This window comes from Neovison vison, chromosome X, assembly GCF_020171115.1.
Source record: "Neovison vison isolate M4711 chromosome X, ASM_NN_V1, whole genome shotgun sequence".
Taxonomy (NCBI): Eukaryota; Metazoa; Chordata; class Mammalia; order Carnivora; family Mustelidae; genus Neogale; species Neogale vison.
The window spans coordinates 1,063,699-1,084,671 of record NC_058105.1 but is presented as its reverse complement, the minus strand read 5'-3'; the positions used below and the strand labels follow the sequence as shown (position 1 = coordinate 1,084,671).

The 20,973-nt window shown below is 43.1% G+C and overlaps 1 pseudogene; it reads right to left on the bottom strand.

Moving 5' to 3' along the window:
* Positions 1 to 2,080: 2,080 nt before the first annotated feature.
* Positions 2,081 to 20,816, bottom strand: LOC122897511 (annotated as a pseudogene).
* Positions 20,817 to 20,973: the final 157 nt, after the last annotated feature.

Sequence of the window (20,973 nt, the reverse complement as noted above, 5' to 3'; positions counted from 1 at the left end):
ATCTGTATGTCTTCTTTGGAGAAATGTGTATTCAGGTCCTTTGCCAATTTTAAAGTTGATTTAATTATTTGTTGTTGAGTTGTATGAGTTCCTTACATATTTTGGATATTAACCCTTTATCAGATACATGGTTTGCAAATATTTTCTCCCATTCTCTAGGTTGCCTTTTCATTTGGGTGATTATTTCCTTCCCTGTTGCAGAAGTGTTTTAGTTTGATGTGGTCCCACTTGTCTATTTCTATTTTGTTGCCTGTGCTTTTGGTGTCACATCTAAAAAACTGTTGCCAAGACCAATGTCAAGGAGCATTCTCACTATGTTTCCTTCTCGTAGTTTTATGGTTTCAGGTTTTATGATTAAGTCTTTAATCCATTTGGAGTTGATTTTTGTGTATGGTGGGTCCAATAGGGATCCAGTTTCGTTCTTTTGATTGTAGCTCTCCAGTTTCCAATACCATTACAAACACTATTGTGTTTCTTGGCACCCTCGTCAAAGATTAATCGACCATATATAAGTGAGTTTATTTCTGGACTATTCTGTTCCATTAATCTATGTGTTTATTTTTATATCAGAACGACATGCTATTTTGATTCATGTAGCATTTTTTCTTTAATAAATGGTTTATTGATATTACATTAAAAAGAATGACAAAATTGTATTATCTATATTTCTAGACTGAATGGCCACCCCATAGAAGGCATCTTTGGAATAGAAAAAAGTTTTAAGAATTTGTTTTCCCATAGCCATACAGCTGTCATGCTCAGTTTGGGTAACATTTCCCTCACCCCCAGGCTCCAGTCACTGACAGGAGGAAACCAGTGTCAGCGTCAATATTTAGCAGCATTTCAAAAATGCATTTTTTTCGTCTTGAATAAAAAGTTAAACTATTCTTTTAGTGCAGTAATTTCATATGGTCTTATTACTTCTATACACCAGATATGATCCTTTCACATTTATGTAGGTAAGTCTCTCCCATTTTTTTTTGAAGACTCCCAAAGACTTTGAGGATTTTATTTTTATTTTTTTTAAAGATTTTACTTACTTATTTGACACAGAGAGGGAGAGAGAGATCACAGTAGGCAGAGAGGCAGGCAGAGAGAGAGCGGGAAGCAGGAGCCCTGCTGAGCAGAGAGCCCGATGTGGGGCTCGATCCCAGGACCCTGAGATCATGACCTGAGCCGAAGGCAGCGGCTTTAACCCACTGAGCCCCCCAGGCGCCCCTATTTATTTATTTGACAGAGAAAAATCACAATTAGTCAGAGAGGCAGGCAGAGAGAGAGGGGGAAGCAGGCTCCCCGCTGAGCAGAGAGCCCGATGTGGGGCTCGATCCCAGGACCCTGAGACCATGACCTGAGCTGAAGGCAGAGGCTTAACCCTCTGAGCCACCCAGGTGCCCCTATTTTATTTTTATTTTTAAAACATATTTTATTTATTCTTTTGAGATATGGAGAGCGAGCATGAGAGACCATGAGCTGGGGGACAGGGGGCAGTGGGAGAGAAGCAGACTCCCCGCTGAGCAGGGAGCCCAACTCAGGGCTTGATCCCAGGACCCCGAGACCACGACCTGAGTCAAAGGCAGATGCTTAACCAACTGAGCCACCCAGGCACCTTGAGGATTTTATTTTTTCACAATGAAAGAAAAGAGGAGGGTCAACCCATGAGGGTCAGCCCAGCCAGGTAAGTAGACCTGCTGAACTCAGTTCCTGGTGCAGGAAGCAATCTGACACCCTGCCCTCGCTCTCAGCTCTTAGAAAGGGATCTGAGAGGGATAAAAGCAGTACGGAAGGCACGTGCCAGAGAACTTGGGACAAGGCTTTCCGGTGCTGTGGTTCAGCAGCCTTTGGGGGGCGGGGGAACCAGAGGCCAACGCCCTCACATGTGAAAAGTCTGCTAAGAAATCAGCTAGGGTGTCGGTTAGATGCCCTTAGAAATCCAGCCTGTACTTGCTTTCCTGTGAAGGGCTTGAGATGCGCAGAGGCATCTGAGACATGTGTAGGGGCCCCTTCTTGCGAAAAAGGCAGAGAGGAGCCTCTTCAGGAAGGCTTTCTACTCATTTGTTTTCATGTCAGCTCACCATCTAGGCTAGGAAAGCCGCTGTGAGCTCTGCCCACTAGCTTCGAACTTGGACACCGCACCAATACCACACAGACGACCAAATGAATGACATTTTCCTGGTTCTGCTGCTGCTTTGGACTGAATAGGTGTGATCATGCTCGAGAAAAGTGTGTAAACATAGGCCCAGATTCTGTTAGTCTCCATTGCAGAAAATCAGCGAAGCGCTCCTTAGCTATTGTATAATTCAGTGACTGGCTTTGCCCGGCTTCGGGGTCATCATCCATCTGCTGGACTTATCGTTCCCCCATGACGTCATCAATCCCGTGCACAGCAGGTGGATTGAAGTCCCGGTTAACTAGGAGGTGACTCCAACGTCAGTGGAGATGATCTTTGAGTGTCTCCAGCACAACGTTCAAAGTGATCACCATGTTAGATTCAGCTCACAGCTTTCGTCCAGGGCTTCAGCCTGGACTAATGTTGTAGGAAAACTGTCCAGCAGCCAGTGCGGCCAGGCCCGTTCTCCAGCTCTGGCATCATTAGGCGGGTGATCACATGATCTGGAACCACAAGACCTTTCTCCCTGTACTGCTTTGCCATATCACCAACTTGGGTGATGCTGGCTTTGATGTTCCTGCACAAGAAGTGGCTGCTGGAGAGATGCTGGAAGCCAAAGGATGACTGTGCGCAGGAGTTTGGAAGCCATTGCCTTTGCCAGGCAGGGAGGGGGTGGCCTAACAGGCAACCCTGACAGCAGCCTTGGAGAAGCTCCGGGAACTTTGTTGCTTCTGCCTCTGACACTCTTCCCTTGCCAGGGACTCCTGATTGCTATAGCTTTGTAATACAATTGAAAATCAGGAAGCCTGATAGCTCCAGTTTTGTTCTTCTTGCTCAAGATTGCTTTGGCTATCTGGGGTCTTTTGTGGTTCCATATGAATTTTAGGAGTGTTTTTTCTAATTCTGTGAAAAATGCCATTGGAATTCTGATAGAGATTGTTTTGGGTACTGTGAACATTTTAACAATATTAATTCTTCTAATCCATGAATATGGGTTATCTTTCCATTTATTTGTGTCATCTTCCATTTCTTTCATTAATGTTTTATAGTTTTCACTGTACAGATCTTTCACCTTCTTAGTTAAATTTAATCTTAAATATTTTATTGTTTTGATATGATTGTTAGTGGGATCATTAACTTAATTTCTTTTTGAATAGTATATTGCTAGTGTATAGAAATGGCAGATTTTTTAGTGTTGATTTTATATCCTGCAACATCACTGAATGCATTTATTAGTTCTAACAGTTTTTGGTGAATTCTTTAGGGTCTAGTTTTACCATTTCCTTTATTATTTGGATGCCTTTTATTTTTTTTTCTTACCTAATTGATCTGGACTTTCAGTAATATGTTGAATAAAAATGGTGGGGGTGTGGGGGTGCCTGGGTAGCCCAGTTGGTTAAGTGTCTGACTTCAGCTCAGGGTCCTGGGATTGAACCCCACATTGGGCCTTGCACTCAGAGGGGAGTTACCCTCTCTTTCTCCCTCTCCCTCTGCCCCTCCTCCTGCTTGTGTGTGCTCAATCTCTCTCAAATAAATAAATAAAATCTTTTAAAAAATGGTAAGAGTGGGCACCTTTGTCTTTTTGTTTTGTTTTGTTTTGTTTTCTGATCTTAGAGGAAATCTTTCAACCTTTCACCACTGAGCATGATACTAACTGTGGGCTTGTCATAGATCACCTTCATTATGTTGAGGTACATTCCTATAACATAATTTGTTGAGTTTTTTTTTAAATCATAAAAGGATGTTGAACTTTTTTCAAATGCTTTTTATGCATCTATGAGATTATTCTGATTTTAATCCTTCATTCGTTCCTGTGGTGTATCACATTGATTTGCAGATATTGAACTATCCTTGCATCTCAGGGAAATATCACACTTGATCATGGTGTATGATCTTCTTAATATGAATTCAGTTTGCTAGTATTTTGTTGAGGATTTTTGCATCTATGCTCATTTCTGATATTGGCCTGTAATTTTCTTTCTTTTTTTTTTTTTTTTTTTGTAGGGTTCTTACCTGGCTTTGGTGTCAGGAGAATGCTTACTTCCTAAAACAGTTTGGGATCATTCGTTCCTATTCAATTTTTTGGAAGAGTTTAAGTAGGCTTGACATTAGTATTTCAAATGTTTGGTAAAATTCACCAGTGAAACTATCTGGTTCAGGGCTTTTCTGTGTGTGTGGGTTTTGATTACAGATTCAATCTCCTTACTCATTATTGATCTGTTCAGACTTTCTTTTTCTTTCTGATTCAGTCTTGTTAGGTTGTGTGTTTCTAGGAATTTACCTGTTTCTTCTAGGTTATCCAATTTGTTGACATATAATTGTTCATAGTAGTCCCTTAATGATCCTTTGTATTTCTGTGATATTGGTTGTAATGTCCCCTCTTTCATTTCTTTTTTTTTGGATCTGTTATTTTTTTTAATTTTTAATTTTTTATAAACATATATTTTTATCCCCAGGGGCCCTCTTTCATTTCTAATTTTATTTTATTTTTTGAATCTTCTCTTTTTTTCCTGAGTCTTAGCTGAATGTTTGTCACTTTTGGTTATCTTTTCAAGAAAACAGTTTTGTTGATCTTTTCTCTGTTTTTTATAGTCTTGGTTTCTTTTTTTAAGATTTTGTTTATTTATCTGAGAGAGAGTGAGTGAGAGTGCACAAGTAGGGGGAGCGGCAGAGGGAAAGAGGGAGAGGGAGAAGCAGGCTCCCCATGGAGCAGGACCCTGAGATCATGACCTGAGCAAAGGCAGATGCTTAACTGACTGAGCCACCCAGGTGCCCCTGGACTTAGTTCTTTTTATAAGACCTTGAAGTATAGAGTTAGGTTGTTTACTTGAGATCTTTCCTTTTCTTAAATGTAGGTATTTATTGCTAAAAGCCTCCTTCTTAGAACTGCTTTTGTTGCACCCAGTAACTTTTTTTTTAAGTTGTGTTTCCACTTTTGTGTGTATCAAGATTTTTAAAAAAGATTTTATTTATTTATTTGACAGAGAGAGGCAGTGAGAGAGGGGATACAAGCCGGGGGAGTGGGAGAGGGAGAAGTGGCTCCCCGCTGAGCGGGGGGCCCGATGCAGGCCTTGATCTCAGGACCCTGGGATCATGATCTGAACCAAAGGTAGTCGTTAAACCAACTGAGCCACCCAGGCGCCCCTCAAGATATTTTTTTTAAAGATTTATTGATTTGAGAGAGAGAAAGAGAGAGTGAGTGAGAGAGAGGGTGAGCATGGATGGGAGGGGCAGATGGAGAGGGAGAGTCTCAAGCAGACTCTGCACTGAGCACAGAGCCTTATGTGAGGCTTAATCCCACAACCATGAATCCACAACCTGAACCAAAACCAAGAGTTGGACACTTAATTGACTGTACCACACAGGTGCCCCTCAAGGTATTTAAACTTTTTTATTTTTAAGTACTCTCTACACCAAATGTGGATTTGAACTTACAGTCCTAAGATCAAGAGTTGCATGCTGTACTGACTGAGCCAGCCAGGCATCTTCTCAAGAAATTTTTTTTTATTTCTTCTTTGACCCACTGGTTGTTCAGGAGTGTGATCCTTAATTTCCAATATGAATATATAAATTTTCCAATTTTCTTCCTGTTGCTGGTTTCTAGTTTTATACCACTGTCGTTGGAAAAGATATTGATATAATTTCAATCATCTTAAATTTGCTAAGACTTATTTTGTATCTAACATGATCTGTCCTTGAGAATGTTCCATGTGTGCTTGTGAGGAATGTGTATTTTGCTGCTGTTGAATAGAAAGTTCTGTATATGTCTGTTAGGTCCATTTGGTCTGAAGTATAGTTCAAATCCCATGTTTCCTTACTGATTTTATATCTAGGTGATTATCCATTGTTTAAAGTGGAGTACTGAGGAGTGCCTGGGTGTCTTGGTCAAGCATCCGACTCCTGATTCTCCTGATTTCTTAAGGTTGTGAGATTGGGCCCACATGGTACTCCATGCTGGGTGTGGAGCCTGCTTACAATTCTCTCTCGTGGGACGCCTGGGTGGCGCAGTTGGTTGGACGACTGCCTTCGGCTCAGGGCGTGATCCTGGAGTCCCGGGATCGAGTCCCACATCAGGCTCCCAGCTCCATGGGGAGTCTGCTTCGCTCTCTGACCTTCTCCCCTCTCATGCTCTCTCTCACTGTCTCTCTCTCTCAAATAAATAAATAAAATCTTTAAAAAAAAGAAACAATTCTCTCTCGCTCCCTCTCCCTCTGCCCCTCCCTGACCCCCGTGCTTTCTCTCTCTCTCTTAAAAAAAATTAAAGCGGAGTATTAAAATCCATTTTTGTATTTTGATTTCCTTCATTCTTTGTTTCTTCTTGTAGATTTGAGTTATTTTGTTCTAGCCTGGAAGTTTTCCATTAGTATTTCTTGTTAAGTTGGGCCCACTAGGAACAAATTCTCTCATTCTTTATCTGAGAATGTCTTTATTTTTTTCAACTTGAAAATAAATATATTCATAATGAATAAAGTTACATTCCCTTTACCACCCACCCCCAACCTTGGGAGTGCCCCAGAAACTCAATGATTCTTTAAAATATCACAGTGTAGAAGTATCTGCAACACGAACACAGTATACTCTAAAAAGAAAGAAATTCTTGATCAAAATGTCCTCCAGATCTCCATATGTATGTGCTTCTTTTCTTGGAACATTCTTTTTCATTTTTCTTACTCTAGCCTCAAAGTTCTTTAAAGTACACCAATGTTCAAGGAAACTAAGAAGTAAATACATGTAAGAATGTCTTTATTTTAACTTTATTTTCAAGTCTAGTTTTTCTGGAAACAGAATTACTGGGTGACAGTTTTTTTCTTTCAACACTTTGAAAATGTCACCTATTGCTTTCTGGCTTCTATTGAGTCTGATGACATGTCAGCCATTAAGTGAATTGCTGGTCCCTTGTACATGACGAATTGCTTTTCTCTTGTTGCCTTCAGGATTTTTTTGTCTGTAGCTTGGAACAGTTTGACTAGGGTGTATCTCAGTATGGGTCCCTGTCTGTCTGTCCTGTTTGGAGTTTGTTGAGCTTCCTGGTTCTGTAGATTAATATTTTTCACCAAATATGGGAATATTTCAGTCATTATTTTTTCTTCTTACTTCTTTAACTCTTTTCTTTCTGGGAGTCTCATTACACTTAAGTTATCACACTTCGTGGCATCTCCCAGTACATGCAGCTATGTTAATTTTTCTTCAGTTTTTCTTTCTATTATTTGGATTTGGTACTTTCTATTGCTTTATCTTTGAGTTTGCTGATTCTTTCCTCTTTCATCTCATATCTGCCATTGAGCCCAGATGCTTAACAACTGAGCCACCCAGCTGCCCCACGTGGTAAAGTTTTCATGTCAGTTCTTTAATCTTTTTTTTTTTTCAGTTCTTTAATCTTTAAACTTAGGAATTCCCATTTGGTTATTTTATGTAGTTTCTGCTTCTTCATTGAAACTCTGTGTTTGATGAATTGTCCTATTTTCCTCTAATCATTTGAACATAGTTTCCTATAATTCTTTGAACATACTCCTAATAGGTGCTTTGAAGCTTTTGAATACTAAATTGAATATCTAGATCTCTCAAAGTCAGATTCTCTTGACTGCTCTCACTTGTGGGTCAAACTTACCATTTTCTTTGTGTCAAGTTGTCAAGTGGTTCCTGAATAGCAGCACTGTGGCTTCTAGGTTTTGGCATATCCATAGATTCAGCTGGTAAGGAAAAAATGAGCCCAAATGGATTCAGATAGTATGTTACTTACACATTCAACAAAAGCAAGATCAGTGTAGTGTCAGATCATGTCTCTGGTCTCACAAGATGACAGACACCAAACCAGAGGGACCGGATGACAGGTGACACAGGCAGTGGAACACTCTGCCATTGAGGAGTCATCTCTAAAATTATAGCCAAGCAGGTTTGTAGACTTGTATAGAATTCTGAAGCTGTAAGCTGAGTGGAGACAAGGTAGAAAGTTCTGTGCCCAACTGCAACTGGGGAGATAGATGAAAAATGGCTTTGTTGAAGTCTCCCTTAGGATATGGATCAGAAGGGGCACCTGGGTGGCTCAGTGGGTTAAAGCCTCTGCCTTTGGCTCAGGTCATGATCCTGCTTCCCACCACCCCCTCCCTGGCCTGCCTCTCTGCCTACTTGTGAATTCTCTCTGTCAAATAAATAAACAAAGTCTTTAAAAACAAACAAACAAACAAACAAACAAACAAAAAGATAGGGATCAGAAAATGCCTCACAGAAGCTCCATACCAGCCGTTTCTCCCCTTGCTCCAGGAGAATCACAGGGTATTCTGCCAAGACAGAGGTCCGATGTAGTCAGTTCTTGCCTATGTATCTTATGTGGAGATTTGCAAGATCATCAGGGTGCCACACAAAATTACCACGCCCCTATGCTTTGCATGTTTGCTTTTGTTGTTGTTGATGAGCATTTTCTGAGTATTTGTTTTTTGCTTTGTTTTGCTCTGTTTTAATAACTTTTCTGGACCTAAACTGTGGAATCTATCACTCCCACTACAATCTGTCTGTCTCATGGAGTACAGCTGCTGTTTTTTCTTTTCAGATTAGAAAAATTCTTATTTTTACTTATTTAAAAGATTTTTATTTACTTATGTGACAGAGAGAGGGACAGAGAGAGCGGGAGTGAGCGCAACCACAAGCAGGGGGAGCTACAGTCAGAGGGAGAGGGAGAAGCAGGCTCCCCACTGAATGTGGAACCCGATGCAGGGCTGAATCCCAGGACCCTGGGAACATGACCTGAGCTGAAGGTAGTAGCTTAACCAACTGAGCCACCCAGGCGTCCCTTATTTTTATTTTTTAACCTGGCTTCCTAGCGTCTACATAACTTAGTGCTTTAGCCAGTGATTTTGGTAGAGATTGTGCTGAAACTTCTTGAGCCCAAAACTCTCCTCACTATTTGCAGATTGATCTGTGTGTGGGTAGGGAGTGTGGTGTCTCTCTTGATCAGATGGGGGCCCCCAAATGTAGGGTGATGATCAGGTGGAAGCTGGTGGTGCGGAGGGTGAGTGCCCTGGGCAAGAAGACTGCAGACTCCTGATGCCCTTAACTGAAGTTGTAACAGTTTGTTGTCTACCTTTGGTTACTTTCCAGAACACTGCAATGGTCAACAATAACTTGTCTAGTTTTGTATTTGACTTTTTTGTGGATAAGATTTGTCAACCTCTTTATCATACTGGGAATTACACATATATCACCTTTATTTTTGAAGGATTTTTTTACTGGGTCTGTAGAATTCTGGTTTGGAAATTATTTTCTTTCAGCACTTTGTATGATTTTCTTGTTTTCTGGATTTTGTTGTTTCTGGGCAGAATTCAGCTGTTCATTTTAGTGTCCTTTCTCCTCCTTTTTCCTCTGACTATTAAGATTTTTTTCTCTTGGGGTGCCTGGGTGGCTCAGTGGGTTAATGCCTCTGCTTTCAGCTCAGGTCATGGTCTCAGGGTCCTGGGATCGAGCCCCGCATCGGGCTCTCTGCTCAGCAGGGATCCTGCTTCCCCCTCTTTCTCTGCCTGCCTTTCTGCCTGCTTGTGATCTCTCTCTGTCAAAATAGATAAATAAAATCTTTAAAAAAAGATTTTTTTCTCTTTGTATTTTGGCAATTAAGATTTTCTTTTTGTCTTTATATTTTAGCAGTCTTAGTACAATGTGCCTAGATATCATGTTCTTTGTACTTAATCTTGCTTGAACTTTTAAAAAAAAGATTTTGTTTATTTATTTGACAGAGAGAGAAAGATCACAAGTAGGCAGTTGAGAGAGAGAGAGGAGGAAGCAGGCTCCCTTCTGAGCAGAGAGCCCGATGCAGAGCTTGATCCCAGGACTCTGAGATCATGACCTGAGCCGAAGGCAGAAGCTTAACCCACTGAACCACCCAGGCACCCTTGCTTCAACTTTTAAAAAAAAAGATTTTATTGCTTTATTATATACAGAGAAGGCATGAGTCGGGGGCGGGGCAGGGCAGAGGGAGAGGGAGAAGCAGACTTCTTCCTGAGCAAGGAGCCCAATGTGGGGCTGAATCCCAGGACCCTGGGATCATGACCTGAGCTCAAGGCGGACACTTAACCAACTGAGCCACCCAGGCGCCCCTAAACATTTTATTTTAAAGTAATCTCTACACATAATGTAGGATGTGAACTCATGGCCCTGAGATCAAAAGTCACATGCTCCACATACTGCGCCAGCCAAGCACCCCTATTTTTAGCTTGGTGAATATTTTTATCAGGAAGGGTGTTGGATTTTGTCAAATGCCTTTTCTGTGTTTATTGAGATCATCATGTGATTTCCATCCTCCATTCTATTACTATGTAGTAAATATGTGTTGAGCCGAAGACCAACTGAGTATTTGAGGCCCCCTATTGTGAACTGAATTGTGACCCCCGAAAGATATGTTCAAGTTCTAACCCGTGGTACCTGTGAATATAACCTTCTTTGGAAATAGGGTCTTTGCAGATGTAATCAAGTAAAGATGAGCTCATACTGGTGTGTGGCCTAAATCCAATATGACTGATGTCATTAGAAGAAGAGGGACACCTGGGTGGCACAGCTGGTTGAGTATCCCACTCTTGATTTCAGCTCAGGTCATGATCTTGGTGTCACGAGATTCAACCCCCACTTCAGGCTCTGCACACAGCAGCGAGTCTGCTTAGGATTCTCTCTCTCCCTCTGCCCCTTCCCTGTGTATGCTCTCTCTCTCTCTCAAATAAATAAACACATCTTTAAAAAAAAAGAGTTGAAGAGACATAGGCAGTGTCACAGAAAAAAAAATGTCATGTGAATATGGAAGCAAAGATTGAAGTGAGTCACCTATAAACCAGGGAATGTCAAGGATTGCTGACGACCAACCGAAACTGGTTGAGAGGCGTGAAACAGATTGTTTCCAAGAGTTTTCACAGTCAGTATGGCTGCCAACATCTTGATCTGGTCTTGTGAAATGTGAGAGAATCACTTTCTATTGTTTGAAGACCGTAAGTTTGTTGTACTTTGTCACGGCAAACCCTAACCCCTAGCAAAGTAGTAGTACTAACCCCCCACCCCCGTCTTCAATTTTGTCACTTCAGTTCCACTTGACCACTTAAAGTTCTGCTGATTTCTCTGCCCCCTAACAGCAACCCTCAGCCTCTATCTGCACTGAGAGCTGAAGTATTTCCCAGGGGAAAAGTGGTTGCAGATGGTCAGCGTAAATTTGTCACTCGTTCCAGGGCTTTCAATTTTGTTTGTTGTGTTTTCAGGGCCTCTCTCTTTTAGCAAGTCTTTGTTTCCCAAGCACAGTGAGACTACAGAAAATGGCTACCACTGCTCAGCTTAGGTCTATGGCCTCTGACCCTGTGCAGCTTCAGAACTCTGCACATGTCTTGGCGGAGAGCACCTGTTGGTTTGAGGACCCTAAAGTCTTCAGCTTTGTCACTACAGCCCCACATAACTGTTAAAGCCTCTCATGTTTTTTCTGAACCTTAGCAGTAGCTTTCTGTATGGGTTAAGCTCAGATTCAGCATCTATCCTTCAACTACAGCCAACATGTTCCTTTAAACAAAAAGCAGCTGCAGTTCCTCAGCTCATGTCTAAAAGTTTCTCCCGGTCTTAGTCTGTTCACGCAACTACAACAGAACACCACAGACTGGGTGCCTTGTAAACAACACATGTATCTCTCACAGTTCTGGAGGCTGGAAGTCCAAGATCAAGTGTAGATTTCAGTGTCTGGTGAGGGCCCAGTTCCTTGTTCATAGATCACCACCCTCTCCTTGTTTCCTCACCTGGAAGCCGGGACAAGGGTGCTCTCTGGGGTCCCTTTCATAAGGGCGCTAATCCCATGCATGAGGGTTCCACCCTCATGACCAAATCACCTCTCAGAGGCTTCACCTCCTAATGCTGTCACACTGAGACTTAGGGTTCAATATGCGGGTCCTTGGAGGACACAAACATTCAGACCGTAACATTCTACCCTGACTCGTCAAAATTCATGTCCTTCTTGCACACAAAAATGCATTCATTGTATTGGAGGAGGCCCCAAAGTCTTAGCCAGTGACAGCATGAACTCTCAAGTCTCACGTAGATATCACCTAACTCAGATGTGGATAAGACTCAAAGTATGAGCTGAGGCAAATTCCTCTCCATCTGTGAACCTGTGAAACATACATGTTGTGTGCTTCCAAAATGCAGTGGTGGGATAGGCGTAGGATAGACATTCCCATTCCAACCGGGTTAAATAGGAAAGAAGAAAAGAGGGACAGGTCCTAAGTAAGTCCAAAATCTAATGGGGCAAATTCCAGTAGACCTTAAGCCTCAAGAATAATCTTCTTTGGCTCAATGCTCTGTCTTCTGGGCCCACTGGGGTGGCAATGCTACCACATGACTTGGTAAGATGGCCTGCAGCTGCTCTCTGCTGGGGCTCTGAAGCTCTCCTGGGCTGGGATTGCATGCCTGATGCTGTGCTGTGTAACCTTGTCTTTTAAAACCTAGGTGGAGACAGCCATGCCCCTCAAACCCCATGTACTCTGGGCTTGGGGTGAGAGTGTCAGCCCTGATGATTTCTGAATCAACTTTGAGGTCATCCTTCCATTGTCTTAAAGAATAGTACCTGGCTTCTGTCGAGATAGCGAATCCATACTAATCTCTCAATCAAGTGGTCAGGTCACTTGGTCACATTCTTAGTGTTGTCATTTTTTTGCAATATGGATAGGCCGCGGATTTTCCAAAACTTTAAGTTATGCTTTCTTTTTTGCTTAACAATTCTGTCTTCAAATCGCTTCTTTTCAAGTTTTACTATAAGCAATTAGGAGGCACCAAGATGCACCCTCAACAATTTGCTTAGAAATTTCTTCAGCTAGGGGCGCCCGGGTGGCTCAGTGGGTTAATCCTCTGGCTTCGGCTCAGGTCATGATCTCAGGGTCCTGGGATCGAGCCCCACATCTCTGCTCAGCGGGGAGACTGCTTCCCCCCCTCTCTCTGCCTGCCTCTCTGCCTACTTGTGACCTCTCTCTCTCTGTGTCAAATAAACAAATAAAATCTTTTAAAAAAAGAAATTTCTTCAGCTAAACATCCAATTTCATGGCTTGTCAATTCTGTCTTCCACAAAACACTAGGACACAAACATGATTCAGCCAAGTTCTTTGCCGCTTTTTTAACAAGGATGGCCTTTCCTCCAGTGTCCAATAATATGTTGCTCATTTCTGTCAGAGACCATATCAGAATGACCTTTATTATCTACATTCTACCAATATCCTGTTCGTGATTACATAGGTCATCTCTAAGAAGATTGTGGCTTTCTCTACAGTGCTCCAGAATTGTTGTTTGATGGTCTGTTCACGTCAATATAGGCTTTTTCTAGTACATACTTTGAAACTCTTCCAGCCTCTACCCATTACCCAGTTCCAAAGCTGCTTCCACATTTTGAGAGATTTGTTACAGGAGCACTTCTCAGTACTGATTTCTGTCTTAGCCCATTCGGGCCGCTGTAACAAATGCCATAGTCCAAGTGATTCCTTTTTTTTTTTTCTTTTTTAAGATTTTATTTATTTGGGCGCCTGGGTGGCTCAGTGGGTTAAGCCGCTGCCTTCGGCTCAGGTCATGATCTCGGGGTCCTGGGATCGAGTCCCACATCGGGCTCTCTGCTCAGTGGGGAGCCTGCTTCCCCCTCTCTCTCTGCCTGCCTCTCCATCTACTTGTGATTTCTCTCTGTCAAATAAATAAATAAAATCTTAAAAAAAAATAAACCTCCTTTAAAAAAAAGATTTTATTTATTTATCTGACAGACAGAGTTCATAAGGAGGCAGAGAGGCAGGCAGAGAGAGGAGGAAGCAGGCTCCCTGCCGAGCAGAAAGCCCGATGCGGGGTTCGATCCCAGGACTCTGGGATCATGACCCGAGCCGAAGGCAGAGGCTTTAACCCACTAAGCCACCCAGGTGCCCCAGTCCAAGTGATTTCTAATAGCATGTATTTCTCATAGTTTGGAGGCTGGGAATCCAAGCTCGAAGTGCTGGCAGGTTTGGCATCTGGTGAGAGCCTGCTTCCTGGGTCACAGATGGCCATCTTATTGCTGTGTCCTCACACAGTGGAGGGAATGAGGGAGCTCTGTATGGTTGCATTTATAAGGGCACTAATCCCATTCATGAGAGTTACCCTTCTGACTTGACGACCTCCCAAAGGCCCCACATCCAAATATCATCACACTGGGAATTAGGTTTCAACATGTAAATTTTGGGGTGGATACAAATGTTCATTACATAGTACTCCCCTCTCTGGAATTTCAGCCCCTTAAGTTCTTTTTTTTTAAAATTTTATTTATTTATTTATTTATTTAAGATTTTATTTATTTATTTGTAAGAGAAGAGGAGCGAGAGTGAGCACAGGCAGACAGAGTGGCAGGCAGAGGCAGAGGGAGAAGCAGGCTCCCTGCGAAGCAAGGAGCGCGATGTGGGACTCGATCCCAGGATGCCGGGGTCATGACCTGAGCCGAAGGCAGCTGCTCAACCAACTGAGCCACCCAGGTGTCCCGCCCCTTAAGTTCTTATTGCTTCTGTAGTTCCATGCCCTTAAAAATAGGATTTTTATAATTTATCAGCTTTTCTTTTCTTTTAAAAAAGATTTTATTTATTTATTTCAGATAAACAGAGAGTGAGTAAGAGAGGAAACCATGGGGGGTGAGGGGCAGAGGGAGAAGCAGACTCCCTGCTGAGCAGGGAGCCCCATGTGGGACCTGATCCCAGGACCCTGGGATCACAACCCAAGCCCAAGCAGATGCTTAAGCAACTGAGCCACCCAGGCGCCCCAAGAGTGTTGTTTTAATGGTCTGATCTGTGTAATAAAGTACCTGAAATCATTCTGCCTTGCAATAATAGTCATTGAGGGACCGCTGTGTGGCTCAGTCGGCTCCGTCTAGGAACTGTGCTCTCACTGAGTTCCAGATACATTGATTTATCCATGCGTTTATTCCACAAATAGTAACTGAATATCTGCTATTGCTGGTCACTAGGCCTGCAGGGAACAATCCAGGCAGACACTGCTGCTCACGGAGCTTACATTCCTGAGGGGGGCCGACAGTAAGTAAGTAATAAATAGTGTGTTATATGGCAATGATTACAAAGGGAAAAAGAGCATGGCAGAGAGAGGAGATGTGGGTGGGGATTTGTTTTGGATGTAATGGCCAGGGAAAACCTTGTTGAGAAGTAAGCATTTGAGGAAAAACTTGAAAGAAATGAAGAAGCAAGCTACATGGATATTTGGGTAATAAAATATAAACATACCTATAATAAGTAAGGCGATTAAGTCAACAATAAAAAAAATTCCCCGGGCGCCTGGGTGGCTCAGTGAGTTAAGCCACTGCCTTCGGCTCAGGTCATGATCTCAGGGTCCTGGGATCGAGTCCCGCATCGGGCTCTCTGCTCAGGAGAGAGCCTGCTTCCTCTCTCTCTCTCTGCCTGCCTCTCTGCCTACTTGTGATCTCTCTCTGTCAAATAAATAAATAAAATCTTAAAAAAAAATTCCCCATCAAAGGAAAATACATGACCAGATGGCCTCAATGGAGAATTCTACTGAATATTTAAGGGAGAATTAACATTGATCCTTCTCAAACTCAAAAAACAGAAGAGGAGGGAACAGGTAACTCATTTTGTGAGGCTAACAGAATCCTGATACCAAAGCCAAAAAAATATCACAAGAAAACCACAGATCAATATCCCTTATGAACATAGAGGCAAAAATCCTCAACCCAATACTAGAAAACTGGATCCAGGAACAAATTAAAAAATTACACAGGGGCACCTGGATGGCTCAATCAGTTAAGTGGCTGACTCTTGCTTTCAGCCCAGGTCATAATCTCAGGGTCCCAAAATAGAGCCCCCCATGGTGGGCGCCCTGCTCTGTGGCAAGCCTGCTCAAGGATTTTCCCTCTTCCTTGACTTATGCTCTCTCTCTCTCTCTCTTTCTCTAAAATAAATAGGGCGCCTGGGTGGCTCAGTCAGTTAAGCATCTGCCTTTGGCTCAGGCCATGATCCCAGAGTCCTGGGACTGAATCCCACATTGGGCTCCCTGCTCGGTGGAGAGTCTCCTTCTCCCTCTATGTCTCCCTCCTGCTGCACTCTCCCTGTCTCATGCTCTCTCTCAAGCTCTCTTTCTTAAATAAATAAGTAAAATCTTTTAAAAAATAATAAATCTTTTTAAAAAAATTACACACAGAGTCACCAAATGAGATTTGTTCTAGGAATGCAAGGGTGGTTCCATATGTGAAATCTACCAGTGACTCAATAAAACAAAGGAAAAATAAAACCCCAATCATCTCAACTGATACAGATAATTTTTTTTTTACAAAATCCAGCACCCTTTCATGATAAAAATATTTAAAAACCCTAAGAATATAAGGAAACTTCCTAGAAATGATAAAGGGAATTTATGAAAAATCCAGAGCCAACATCATACTCAACGGTGAAAGACTGAAGACTTTCCCTCTAAGATCAGGAGAAAGGATGTCCACTTTGAAAACTAATTTTCGACATTGTACTGGAAGTTCCATCTAGAGCAGTCAGCAAGAAAAAGAGATAAAAGACATCCACAATGGAAAGGAAAAAGTAAAACTACCTGTATTTGCAGAGGATATGATCCTATATATAGAAACCCCCAAGGAATCCACAAAACACTGCTGGAGCTAAGAAATGAGGGCGCCTGGGTGGCTCGGTGGGTTGAGCCGGTGCCTTCGGCTCAGGTCATGGTCTTGGGGTCCTGGGATCGAGCCCCGCATCGGGCTCTCTGCTCAGCGGGGAGCCTGCTTCCTCCTCTCTCTCTGCCTGCCTCTCTGCCTACTTGTGACCTCTCTCTGTCAAATAAATAAAATCTTAAAAAAAAAAAGAAATGAATTATGCAAAGTTTCAGGTTACAAGATCAACATGCAAAAATCAGTTGTTTTTCTGTACATCAGTAATGAGAACTCTGAATATGAAATCAAGACAATTCCACTTACAATAGTATCAAAAGAATAAAATACTTAGAAATGAATTTAACCAAAAAGGTGTAAGAATTAAACATGAAAACTACAAAACATTGCTGAAAGAAATTAAAGAAGACCTAAATAAATGGAAAGACATTCCACTTAGGTTGTTGATCCATTTTGAGTCAATTTTTGTATATGGAATTTGGTAAAGGTCCAACTTTATTCTTTTGCATGTGGATATCAGTTGTCCTAACACCATTTGTTGAAGAGACTATTCTTTCTCCACTCCAGGTGGTCTTGGCACTTCCGTTAAAAATCAAATGGCCATGGATGTATGGGTTTATTTCTGGACTCTCTGGATTGAAAGATTTAATTTTGTGAAGGTGGCAATACCACCCAAAGTGATCTAAAGATTCAAGGCAATACCCATAAAAATTCCAACTTTCTTTCTTCTTTTTTTTCCAGAAATAGAAACGTTAATTTTTATATTCATGTGGAATTGCAAGGGGGCATGATTAACCAAAAGAATTTTGAAAAAAAGAAACAAAGTTAGAGGACCCACACTTCCTGATTCCAAAACTTATTACAAAACTGCAGTAATCAAAACATCATGGTGTTGGCGTAAGGATAGACATATAGACCAAAGAGATAGAATTGAGGGTGCAGATGGTGCCAGGATGAGCATCAGAAGTCTCACCTTGTCGGGGACCGCCTCTGGCCGGGAAAGTCCCCGCCATTACAAGATGGCGCTTGGCTCACTGCCAGCAAAATACGCTGCAAGTAAACAACGAACGTTCTGGTGAAGCTCGCCTAAAGGAGGACATAGTCATTGGCTGTTTCAAATTTAATCAGCATAGTAACAGGACTCTCATTGGCTCTCCCCATTGTTTGGCCCCTTATTGGTCACCCTGCTCGCTGATTGGTCATGTAAACGTATATAAGTGTGTAGATTGCGGAGAGAGAAGATACATCTGAACCGGGGCTTCTTGTCGTCCTTGCGGGTCGAAGGCGACATCACCTATATGCTTCAGTCTCATACAGCAAATGCTCTGCAAAGGGCAAGACATGGCAGACGTAGGCACAGCTCATTCTCCCCTAAATAGGAAAGGAAACAACCCAACGATCCAAATGCATTCAAGAGCCCTTTGTCCATTTCCTTATTTTGTTCTGAGCATCACATTCTTGTCATGGGGAACATCCCGCCCTTTCCATGGGAGATGCCACAAAGAAACTAGAAGAAACGAGTGGATAATAAAGTTGTTCAGATGGAGAAAAATACAGAATGGGTATTATCGACTATGTGGCTAACAGAGACCTGAGGTAAGGACAGAAAATGGAGTTGTAAAGGCTGGAAAAGCAAGAAAAAGTGGAACAGAAAGAAGATAAAGATGATAAGAAAATAACGAGAAGTGTGAAGGTAAGGATGGCAATGACGATTATTTTGTTGAAAAAGGTTTTTTTTTTTTTAAAAGATTTTATTTATTTATTTGACAGAGATCACAAGCAGGCAGAGAGGCAGGCAGAGAGAGAGGGAGAAGCAGGCTCCCCACTGAGCAGAGAGCTCGATGCGGGGCTCGATCCCAGGACCCTGGGATCATGACCTGAGCCGAAGGCAGTGGCTTAAACTACTGAGCCACCCAGGCGCCCCGAAAAAGGTGGTTTTAATAGAGATTTTTTTCTCTAAAGAAGCTAACTCCCGCATTACCAATTCCATATCTTTTAAAGTTAAAAAAGAAAATTCAAAGGAGTAAAACTTTCCAATGAAGCAAAGGACCTGTACTCGGAAAATTATAGAACACTTATGAAAGAAATTGAGGAAGACACAAAGAAATGGAAAAACATTCTATACTCATGGATTGGAAGAACAAATATTGTTAAAGTGTCTATGCTACCTAGAGCAATGTACACATTCAATACAATCCATATAAAAATACCATCAACTTTTTTTCACAGAACTGGAACATTCCTAAAATTTGTATGGAATCAGAAAAGACCCCGCATACCAAAGGAATGTTGAAAAAGAAAACCGCAGCTAGTGACATCACAATGACAGACTTCAAGCTCCATTACAAGCTGTAATCACCAAGACAGCATGGTACTGGCACAAAAGCAGACACATAGATCAATGGAACAGAATAGAGAGCCCGGAAATGGGCCCTCAACTGTATGGTCAACTAATCTTTGACAAAGCAGGAAAGAATAGGGAATAGAAAAAAGACAGTCTCTTCAACAAATGGTGTTGGGAAAACTGGACAGACACACACAGAAGAATGAAACTGGACCACCTTCTTAACACCACACACAAAATTAGACTCAGAGTTGATGAAAGACCTCAATGTGAGACAGGAATCCATCAATATTCTAGAGAAGAACACAGGCAGCAACCTCTTTGATCTTGGCCACAGCAACTTCTGGCTAGACACATCTCCAAAGGCAAGGGAAACAAAGGTAAGGTAAACAAAGGGAAAAAGGAACTACTGGGATTTCATCAAGATCAAAAGCTTTTGCACAGCAAAGGAAATAGTTGACAAAACCAAAGGACAACCCACAGAATGGGAGAAGATATCTGCAAATGACATATCAGATAAAGGGCTCGTATCCAAAATCTATAAAGAACTTACCAAAGTCAACACCCAAGAACAAATAATCCAATCAAGAAGTGGGCAGAGGGCGCCTGGGTGGCTCAGTGGGTTAAGCCGCTGCCCTCGGCTCAGGTCATGATCTCAGGGTCGAGTCCCGCATCGGGCTCTCTGCTCAGCGGGGAGCCTGCTTCCTCCTCTCTCTCTCTCTGCCTACTTGTGATCTCTGTCTGTCAAATAAATAAATAAAATCTTAAAAAAAAGTCTCGTGGGGCGCCTGGGTGGCTCAGTGGGTTGAGCTGCTGCCTTCGGCTTGGGTCATGATTTCAGGGTCCTGGGATCGAGCCCCGCATCGGGCTCTCTGCTCAGCAGGGAGCCTGCTTCCTCCTCTCTCTCTCTCTGCCTGCCTCTCTGCCTACTTGTGATCTCTGTCAAATAAATAAATAAAATCTTAAAAAAAAAAGTCTCTTATGGTTTGTCTCCCTCCCGGGTCCCACCTGGTTTTATTTGTCCCCTCCTATCCCCTCCCTACCCCCAACGACCCCCACCCTGCCTCTCAAATTCCTCATGTCAGGGAGATCATTTGGTAACTGTCTTTCTCTGCCTGACTCATTTCAGTCAGCATAATACCCTCCAGTTCTATCCATGTCATTGCCAATGACAAGATTTCATTTCTTATTTGATGGTTGCATATATTTCAGGGCCTCTTTTTAAAGAAGCCACGAGCGAAGGACTTGATGTGGGGACATGCAATCAGCCTGCCAGTCCTGTGTGCTCTGCCAGGCTGACAGAAGGGCAGGTTTTGAAGGGCGCCGGGCATTACAGGGGGGGCAGGGGGGGCCGGAAGTCAGGAGTGAGCAGGCAGAGGACCCGACCACAAGGTCACCTGCTCGGGCAGCGGCGCTAAGGATACGCAGCAGGCGGGCAGCGGACCATCACAGCCTGCTGGGCACTGACTGGGTGCAGAGGGCACGTACGGGGTCTCTAGGGCTGCTTGGTGGGAGCCAATCACGAGCCAGGGGGCAGTACAGGGGGCATGTTTGCGCAGGCGCTCTGGGTGTGCCACCTTGCTGTGGGCCCTCGGGGGTGAAGGTTGGTGGGCAAGGCCCTTGTCCTGGCGGGCCTCGTGAGGAGTGAGGCGGGAGTCAAGATGGGGTCTGAGGCAGGCGGTGGAGGGGCCAGGAGGGCACGAAGGGACGGGCACTGCGGGCATCGCGGTTGTTGCGCTAGGTGGACCTGGTGAGCTCCATGACCCTGGAGCCCCTGGTGGTGCAGGTGGTCCCGGTGACCCCGGTGACCCCGTAACCCCGGCGACCCCGGCGACCCCAGCCACCGCGGGAGCCGGCAGCTGGAGCAATCCCGGAAGTCCC